The sequence below is a fragment of the Quercus suber genome, unplaced genomic scaffold (assembly GCF_002906115.3).
Source record: "Quercus suber isolate HL8 unplaced genomic scaffold, Cork oak 2.0 scaffold_1062, whole genome shotgun sequence".
In the NCBI taxonomy this organism is placed as follows: Eukaryota; Viridiplantae; Streptophyta; class Magnoliopsida; order Fagales; family Fagaceae; genus Quercus; species Quercus suber.
In genome coordinates, this window is record NW_027070470.1 from 84,219 (window position 1) to 95,565 (window position 11,347).

Consider the following 11,347-nt stretch of genomic DNA (forward strand, 5'->3'; position numbering starts at 1 on the left):
TTTCACTAACGCCCAAGAAGTGTGGACTCTCAATTGGTTACAAAGGGATAGTTAGATAGTGACATACACTCACTTCCACACCATTACAATGTTGTTTTCTCAATTTCCAAATTCTGTACATTTTTCCCTTTGTATCTAACCAATTATCTAATTGGGCTGGCCTTTTAGGCCTTTCCAATTGGGCTTAAGTGTGTGGCTTGGAGTGGGACCAAAAGGGACCAATAAGACACTAGCTCCAATGAGCTTTGGGCTTTTCTGTCAACTCTTGACAAGTCCAAAGTTACTATTAACTATATTTAATACCACTATATTAATATAATTGCACTCTAGGCCTTATCTATAAATTATATCTGAAGACTTTATTATACATGCAACCCTTTCATAAAATATTCGTAGTAATACAAAGTCATTAATGTAGACTACCACTTTGTGAATTACTACACCTTAATCCTCGAGTATCCGGTTTAATCCTTTAATATTATTCATTATATATTTATGAAATCCAATTCCATAAATATATACTTTAGTCTTACTAAAATGGTTAGGCCTAACTCTCTGAATAACACACTCATTAAACTTATCTCAAGGGAATACTTTATATCTCATTTTTCTGACTTTTCACATAAATCATATACTATGCATCTCATGGATTAAATGATAATGTTCGAATATTCATGTTACCATTATTTTAGATAATAATAAAACAAATTCATTAAACACAATATTAAGTCAGACATAATGTCATACACAATGTCAAACTTAATATCATACATAGCATCATACAATAGGATTTAAGGGCACTAATCTTAACAATCTCCCACTTCCCCTAAAAACTATTGTGCACTAATCTAACTCCCATTCTCTCCAAATGTGACTCGAAAGTCCTTTGAGACAAGGCTTTAGTAAATGAATCTGCTAGATTATTTGCACTTTTAATCTTTGCTACCACATCTCCACAAGCAACAATATCTCGAATGATATGGTACTTCCTCTCAATGTGCTTTCCTTTCTTATGATTCCTTGGATCTTTAGATTGTGCAACTGCTCCACTGTTGTCACAAAATAATGTGATTGGAACTTACTCCATTGTCATTACACCAAGGTCAGAAAGGAATTTCTTGAGCCATATAGCTTTCTTTACTGCCTCATAGGCAGCAACATATTCTGCTTCCATGGTAGAGTCTAAAATACAAGATTGCTTAATACTCTGCCAACTTATGGCTCCACCTCCCAAGGTGAAAACACATCCTAAAGTGAATTTTCTAAAATCTAGATCAAATTGAAAATCTAAATCTGTAAAGCCAATAGGTATCAAATCCTCACTTCGGTAAACAAGCATATAATCTCTTGTTCTCCGTAGATACTTGAAAATATGCTTTACAGCTTACCAATGTTTTGGTCCTGGATTTGATTGATATCGACTGACCATGCCAACTGAATAATAGATATCTGGTCTAGTACAAAGTATGACGTACATGAGACTTCCCACTGCGGAAGCATAAGGAACTTGTCTCATCATATTTTCTTCCTCTTGAGTCTTAGGCCTTTGGTCATCAGACAGAGGAACTCCATGTCTGAAAGGAAGTAATCCTTTCTTGGAGTTTTGCATGCTAAACCGTTCTAGAACCTTATCTATATATCCAGCTTGTGGTAAGCCTAACATCTTATTCTTGCGATCTCGCCAAAGCTTGATCCCTAGAATAAAGTTAGCCTCACCCAAGTCCTTCATATCAAATTGGCTTGACAACCAAACCTTTACTGATGACATTACCCCTACATCATTTCCAATGAGTAGAATATCATCAACATAAAGCACTAGGAACATTACTACTTTATCACAATGTCTTTTGTACACACATAGTTCATCAAGATTTTGCTCAAAACCAAATGACTTGATTGCTCGATCAAATCTGATGTTCCATGACCTAGATGCTTGCTTAAGTCCATAAATGAACCTCTTCAACTTGCATACCATATGCTTTTTGGTTCTTTGCTATGAAACTTTCCGGTTGCATCATATAGATTTCCTCTTCAAGATTGCCATTGAGAAATGCAGTCTTGACATCCATTTTCCAAATCTCATAATCATAATTAGCAGCAATGGATAAAAGAATTCTGATAGATTTAAGCATTGCTACTAGAGAAAAGGTTTCATCATAATCAATACCTTCTTTTTGTGTATACCTTTTCGCCACTGGCCTTGCTTTAAAGGTTTCAACCTTTCCATCTATCCCTCTCTTCCTCTTGTAAACCCATTTGCAACCAACAGGTTTAATGCCATTAGGTGCCTCTACGAGATCCCAAACTTGATTGGAATACATGGAATCTAATTCAGATTTCATAGCTTGGACCCAATGATGTGCATCTATATCATTCATTGCCACTTCATAGGTGTAGGGATTCGATTCAGCCTCTTCTGAGATAGCTTCATAAGTTTTTCCTAAACCTATGAATCTTATAGGAGGCCGAACAATTCTCCCACTACGACGAGGCACATGTGTACTAGACACGTCATGAGTAGTATCTTGTGGTGTATCTAATACAGCCACATCATCTCTAGTTTCATCCATTAGTTGTTCATTTACAGGTTCATTCATTTCAGCCAACACAACTCTACTTCTAGGAGTAAAATTATTCATATAGTCATTTTCCAAGAATTTAGCATTTGTACTAACAAAAACTTTGTTATCTTTACGGCTATAGAATAAATAACCCCTAGTTTCTTTTGGATAACCTACAAGCAAACACACTTCTGATTTTGGTTCCAATTCATCACGCTTCCCTTTTAACACATGTGCAAGATAACCCCAAATGTGGAGATATTTCATATTAGGCTTACGCCCACTCCACAATTCCATGGGTGTTTTGGGAACAGATTTTGATGGGAGTAAATTCAAAAGATGTATTGCTGTATTTAAGGCATACCAAAAAGAAATTGGTAAAGTTGAGTAACTCATCATGGACCTAACCATTTCTAAAAGAGTCCTATTCCTTCTTTCTACTACACCATTCTGTTGGGGAGTTCCAGGTGCAGCCAATTGGGATACAATCCCATTTTAAGTTAAGTAATCCTTGAAAACCCCAAGAAGGTATTCACCACTATGATCAGATCGAATGGCTTTTATGCGTTACCCAGTTGATTCTCTACTTTAGCCCTAAACTCTTTGAACTTTTCAAAGGCTTCGGATTTTCGTCTCATTAGGTACACATAACCATATCTTGAGTAATCATCAGTAAAAGTGATGAAATACTCATAACCTCCTTTTACTTGGATTGACATAGGACCACATACATCAAAATGCACTAACTCTAGCAAATCTTGAGCTCTTCTACCTTTTGCATTAAAAGGTCGTTTGGTCATTTTACCTTCCAAACAAGATTCACAAACTGGAAATTCATCAAAGTCCATGGGCTCTAAGAGTCCATCTTTGATCAGTCTTTGAATCCTATTTGAATTAATATGACCCAAATGCAAGTGCCAAAGATATGTATCACTAGTAGAAGGAAACTTTCTCTTTAATGATTTTACGTGAGAGTTATTATCTAATTAAGAATTATATAATTCATGCTTATCAGGAGTTAAAATTTAAAGACCATCCACAATATTGCCAGAACAGATAAACACTTTATCCTTCTTTATTACAACATTGTCTTTCAGGATAACACAATATCCATGTTTACCTAAGTAAGTAGCAAAAATTAAATTCCGACGAACATTAGATACATACAAACAGTCTTCCAATACTAAAACTCTTGACTTAAAACATAAATTAAACACTCCAATAGCTACAACCGAAATCCTGCTCCCATCAGCCAAAGTAAGAAACAACTCCCCTTCTTTAAACTTTTTGGTCTCTTGGAACCCCTGCAAGGAATTGCAGATATGATTAGTACAACCTGAATCCACACACCAGGAATCCGTGGGATTCTGTACCAAACATATTTCAAGAAGGAATGTATTAATCATACCTTTATTCATGGCAGCCTTGAATATTGGACAATTTCTCTTCCAATGTCCTTTCTCACCACAATGGAAACACTTTCCTTTGATCTTCTTTCCTTTATCAGCAACCCCTAAGGTAATTTGTTTACCTTCTTGCTTGGTGAAGTCCTTCTTGCTTGGTGAAGTCCTTCTTCTTCTTCTTCTTCTTCTTCTTCTTCTTCTTCTTACCCTTGCCTTTCGACTTAGGTTGAGAAGTAAAAGCTTTACCAACATTGGCTTCAACATGGGAAGTACCAAGAATGCCTTCTGCCGCTACCAATTCATTCATTAATTCAAACAAGGTATAAATCTTTTTGTTCATATTATAGTTAAGTTTGAATTCCTTGAATGATTTTGGTAGCGACTGGAGTATCATATCCACTTGGGATTCTCCATCAATATCGGCACCTAAAACTTCCAATGTATTCAGATTAGTGATCATTGTAAGACAATGCTCCCTCACTAAAGTACCTTCAGCCATTTTAGTATTATAAATTTGCCTTATGATCTCTTGCCTTGCAGAACGACCTTACTCACCAAACATCTCCTTCAGACTTAGCATGATGTTTGAAGCTAATTCTACATCCTGCATTTGATGCTGTATAACATTTGAGATAGATGCTAAGATGTAGCACTTAGTCATCTCATTAGATTTCTGCCAACGATCATATCGTTGCTTTTCCTCAGGAGGAGCATCTAATGAAGGAAAGTTGGGACATGGTTTAGTAAGAACATACTTATGCTCTTCAGCAGTAAGAACAATGTCCAAATTTCTTTTCCAGTCAACATAGTTGGATCCAATCAGTTTGTTTTGATTAAGAATAGTAACAAGTGGGCTAAATGATGCCATGAATCTGAAAACAATAAACATGAATATAATCAATAAACTGAACATTATCTATTTAGCATATAAACATAAAGTATGGAACCTTAATAAAAACATAATATAATATATGCAACGACAACCCAATCCCGCAATTAATATTCCTCGAAAGCGAGGTCATACCAATCACTATGATTAGGCGAGAAACATTCTCATTATTAATGCTATCATGGTAACTCTTACCAAACAAAAATAATTTGTCGTTTTCCCTTCAGCCTCAAGTAATAATGACATAGCTCCGAAGGGAGGTTAACATTACATTTAGTCTAGTGTACACCATTGCCTAGAATCAATATGAATAACCAAGTAACTCCACGGAAGCGTGTTCATTCTCAATATTAAAACACATTTCATCTATCTTTAAGAAGTTTAACCTGTAGTACCATGAATCAAACACCATCCGAAGGGAGCAAGGCATATACGCCAAGGCAAGGTGCTTAATCACACTACTTTAAACCAACAATGGAGGCCATAAGATGCAACCCTTGTATCTCTCTCCCACTAGATGTTTTAAAATAAAGGGTTTTAATTTTGAAACATGCCTAATCTAATTACACATAGCCTTGCTATTTCTACATGTGAAAACACTTAAAAAAAAATTTGATATTCTTTCTTTAGATCGATCGAATGTGCCCCTCGATTGATCGAAAAAATTAAAAAATTTGAATTTGACCTCCTGACTTGTTCGATTGATACTCGATCGCCTCTTGATCGATCAAAAAACAAATTCGATCAATTGACTAGCAATCGAAAATCAATTTATTTAAAAAGTCTGGTCATTGTTTCACTCAATCGATCGAAAGTGATTCGAATTTCCAGAAATTTTTCTAAGGTAGGTTTCTTCATTTTTCATGAACAAACATTCAACATATGAACATTACAACCAGTGATTGATGTCAGTACTGAATTCTATTAATGCTATAGCCTTAAAATTCAATTTAACGTACTTAAAATTCAGTTTTCATCAAATCATAGTTTCAACAATATGCAAAAAATTGAAACATAATCTTCTAACAATATGAAACTATCATCTCCAATTCTAAAATTCACAAAACATGTTATACAATTCGAAATTGATGACCGCTCTAATACCATTTGATGGAAATAAATGTAAACGCAATGGAAAAATAAGGAATCTACATTGTTTGAAATTAACAACATGCGTTAAGTAAATTTCAGAATTTGAGAACAAGAGAGCGTACCTTGAAGCGGTGAATTTCAAAACCGAAGATTGAAGCACTTAGGAGTACTTTTAATCTTCACTCCAATTTCACTAACGCCCAAGAAGTGTGGACTCTCAATTGGTTACAAAGTGATGGTTAGATAGTGACATACACTCACTTTCACACCATTACAATGTTGTTTTTCTCACTTTCAAAATTCTGTATATTTTTCCCTTTGTATCTAACCAATTAACTAATTGGGCTGGCCTTTTGGGCCTTTCCAATTGGGCTTAAGTGTGTGGCTTGGAATGGGACCAAAAGGGACCAATAAGACACTAGCTCCAATAGGCTTTGGGCTTTTCTGTCAACTCTTGACAAGTCCAAAGTTACCATCAACTATATTTAATACCACAACATAAATATAGCTGCACTCTAGGCCTTATCTATAAATTATATCCCAAGAATTTATTATACATGCAACCCCTTCATAAAATATTCATAGTAATACAAAGTCATTAATGTAGACTACCACTTTGTAAATTACTACATCTTAATTCTTGAGTACCTAGTTTAATCCTTTAATGTTATTCATTATATATTTATGAAATCCAATTCCATAAATATATACTTTAGTCTTACTAAAGTGGTTAGGCCTAACTCTCTGAATAACAAACTCATTAAACTTATCTCAAGAGAATACTTTATATCTTCATTAAGAGACTATGAATTCCATCTTAAAACTACATGTTCTATCAACGCTAAATGTGGCTACCCAACATACTGAGGTTTTGACCATTACTATAGATCTCACTCCTGATATATCAAAGCAACCTACACCTCATGATCAGGTCCATTATTCTCTCAGGATTAAGAGTTCATGCAAATACAAGTCGTGAGATTTATTATTCATATGACAGTCCTTAGGAAAATAATAAATTTCACAGCGGTCCAATTCAATATATCTTAACTCTTAAAACATATTAATACATCAATCAGAAGTCTCCACTTCCATGATCAAGACAAATCATCGTGGTTGATATGTTATAGTCTTCGCAGATGAGATGCCCAATTTCATCACTAACTACGAACTATAATTCTGAGTTTACAAAGAACTTGTGACTTATATCTTCTGTGACTTTTCACATAAATTACATACTATGCATTTCATGGACCAAATGATAATGTTCGAATATTCATGTTACCATTATTTCAGATAATAATAAAACAAATTCATTAAACACAATATTAAGTCATACATAATGTCATACACAATGTCAAACTTAATATCATACATAGCATCATACAATAGGATTTAAGGGCATTAATCTTAACAATTTTCCCTCTTTTCCTGAAAGCAAATTGTAGTTCTTTCTTTTCCCAATTGTAGGCTATGTTCCTAATTCTTTTATTTCTTTACCTCAAGTTTGTTCTTGCATCTCTTCTCTCAAAATTCTCTTTGTTTATTGGAAATAGGTTTCAACCTCATATTCTTGTTGATGTAAGCAATATAGACATGGCCACACCTATTTTAGGCTTCAAAATCTCAATGCCCATCATGATTGCTTCCATAGCCATGCAGAAGATGGCTCACCCTAAAGGTATGAAAAAATTCATCACTAAAAGTCAAGTTTTTCGTCACTAACCTTTAGTGACGAAATTGGACTTTTAGTGACAAAACTCATTTCGTCACTGAAACCCCGTCACTAAAAGTCCTGGCAATGAAAAATTTCGTTACTAAAAGTCCAATTTGATTTAAAGAAAAAAAAAACTTTTAGCGACGAAAACGTTTCGTCACTAAATGTTTTCTCCGCTAAAAACACCATTTAGTGAAGAAAATATTTCGTCATTAAAAAACTTTAGTTTATTAAATCATATTTAGTGACAAATAATTTCGTTACTAAAACTATGTTCGAGTACATATAGTGACAAAAAAGTTTGTCACTAAAACTATTTTTAAGAAAATCCAGGCACATATAGCGACAAAAATTTTCGTCACTAAAACTATTTCTTACAAAATTTTGCTACATTTAGCAATGAAATATTTCGTTACTAAAACAATTTTTTGTTGTTATATTTGTGACAAAAAAATTTGTCGCTAAAACTTATTTTCTGTTTTTATTTTTTTCATGGATTTGATACTAACCTGTAACCTATCATTATATTATAAAAACCTTACATTTGAATAACACATTTATTTCAACAACACATTTATAAAAAAAGATCCATACATTCCACAAGTAAAAAATAAAACAAGTATCCAATTCAAACTCCTTCCATACAATAATTGTTTGCAATACATACAATAACTCAAGATGTTTTATAAAAATACAAAAAGGGTAGCATAATATAATTAGAACTAACAGAAGATGTCCTCATATGTCTTCAAGTAATGCCAAAAATAAATCCCCTAAATGCCACCAATAAGAAATCTACACAAATATAAAAACAATATTACATTAAAATCGTAAAGTAAAAACATTAACTATGTTATAAGAAACATTTCTAACGATGCATTAAGAGTAGCCACACCAATAAATTAAAATCACAACTCCTAATGTATAAGTTGTAGAAAGCAAATATAGATTTTCAAGTGTAATATAATACAATTAATTTCAAATAATGCATCAAAAAAAGTAATCACACCATGTAGTGTGGGTCAATTGCTAAAATAACGTACTAACCAAAAAGTGTTTTAACTTGAAGTTGAACCACCCCCATAGGTAAGAGCATCATCATAACCTGTTAGGTTCTAAAGACTTAGGATTTGGTGTATTTAAAACTCTAATGTATAATGTTAGCAAACCATGATCAAAACAATATGTTTAGTCTTGTTTAGGCTTGCTTAAAGTTGTGTAATTCATGTAAAGTTGGAATCGAGAGGCTGCAGATGCATTAGTGCATTTTGGCCTAGCTCGATCGATCGAAAGTTAGACTCGATCGATCGAAAATCGGCCAGAATGTTTTCCTGCAAAATTTCCAACTTAGCCCTATCTCATTAAATGTTTTGGGTTTTATGTTTTTGCCCTAGGTATATAAGGCAAAACTCTAGCTACGTTTTTGAGAGTTGCTCTGGTTGTATTATTGCTAATACTTTACGGTTTGTGTGAATCTCTTGTGAGATCCTTGAGGAGCTTTCCTTCACATAAATTTAGCGTTTTTAAGGTAGAGATAATATCAACATCTTGATGATCAACTCAATTGCTACCATTGGAGCTTAAAGAAACACAAGCGGGAGTGCTTGTATCTTGTGGAGAATCCAAGAAAGGAGTCCGTGGATTCGAAACTGGCACGTGGTCGTGTCAGTAAGTTCTACTGGTGGGTAGCATTAGGAAGTCAAGCGAGGGAGCTTGTAAGTTCTTTTTTATGAACTTTGATTCTGTAAAGTTGTGATTTACAACTATGTGTTTTGTTGGCTTTTATTCCGTGCCAAATTTGATTGTAATTTCTATCAATGGTTTATACCCTGTATTTGTTGTGGGAATTGTTGTAAGGGGTGTGTGATAGAGAGTGTGTGAAGACTCAAGCAAGTTGGAAGCTGATGGAATCTCGCGGGTATCTCACGACTAAGCTTCCCGCGAAGTGAAGCATGTGCCCTGCACATGCTGGAATGCGAAGAGTCATGACAGATGGAGACAGCTGTCTCTCGCGAGTATCTCGCGGGTAAGGCCTTCCTGCGAGACATGCTGTTCTGCCAGCCTGTACTGACTGACTCACACATTTTGCACCTATCCTATATAAACCCCCATTACCCACAAATGTTGAGGAATGCTTCAGAGAGAAAACCCTAGCCAAATATTTCACCCAGATTAAATGCAGAATTAACAATATCATTCAACTTAGCATAGAATTCATCAAAAGAGTCATCATCAGACATCCTAATGCTTTCAAATCTAGAAGTTAATTGCTGCAATTTATTAATCTTAACTGCCTTTGTGCCTTCATGCACAGTTTGGAGGATTTTCCAAGCAGTATAAGCAATCTCAATATTAGAGATTTTCTTAAATTCCTCCATAGAAATAGCGTTAAAGATGGCATTCATAACTTTACTATTGAACCTAGCTCCTTCTTTTTGAGAAGTTTGCCACTCACTCATATGAGTAGTGGGCTTCTCTCATCCGTACTCAACGGAATTCCAAACCCTCTCATCAATAGATTTCAGGAATGCTTTCATCCTTACTTTTCAATAAGTATAGTTATTCCCATCAAAGTGAGGAGGAACAACAAGAGAGTGTCCATGTTCCATGACAACAGGGGTCAAGGATCAGCTCAGAGATCAAAAGATCTACAACAAGAGAGTTACTTGTTCTGATACCACTTGAACGGTTTTAGACCCCTTAACCCAACCAGATTAACCTAGTTAATTAGCCAAGTAATTAACTTAGTCAAATTATGCAAATCTAGATTATCACAAACACACAATCACATCAAGAATATAAAACAGCAAAAAAGTAAATAACACAATGATATGATGGCCTAGGAAACCACACGGTAAAAACCTGGGGAGGATTTAACCTAGCTATACTCAAGGTAAACTTGAATTCACTATACAAAAGAATCTGAAAGCTCGAAAACGTGTTGAAAAACACAAGAGCTGTTTAGACCCCCGATTAAAATTACGGCTCGATAGATTTTACACAACTTTAATATAAAGTGCGGAATAGTGTAAAAGCGAGCGGATGAACAATATAACTACTCTAATCCATAAACTAAACAACACAGCAGTATAATGGAATATAAAAGAGTAGGGAAGAGAGATGCAAACACAGAAAACACCAAGACGTGTTTTCGAAGAGGAAACCGAAGAACTCGGCGAAAAACCTCTCCACCGCCCTCCAAGCGGAAATCGATCCACTAGACAATCAGTTGGGATACATGAGTAAGCAAGAGACCCTCCAAGCCTAATCTACCCGATGTACCTAAGCCCTCCAAGCTCCTACTCCAACAAGGCTTCTCGGAACCGTGTCTTGTCTTAGTTATCCGGATCCCGCAACAAGCTCCATGTTGCATCTGCCATTCCAGGCTTCTTCCAATGCTTCCCAGCAGCACCAAAACGTCACACAACACTCTCCAAAGGTGTGGTAAGTGTTTGGGCTATCAACCTCTCAATGGTGTGGAAATGGAGAGGGAAGGGTTGAGGAGATACACAAGCAAGTGTATAGAGAAAGGTGGGGATGACAATCTCTAATTACAAATGTGTTTGGCTAGGGTTTTCTCTCTGAAGCATTCCTCAACATTTGTGGGTAATGGGGGTTTATATAGGATAGGTGCAAAATGTGTGAGTCAGTCAGTACAGGCTGGCAGAACAGCATGTCTCGCGGG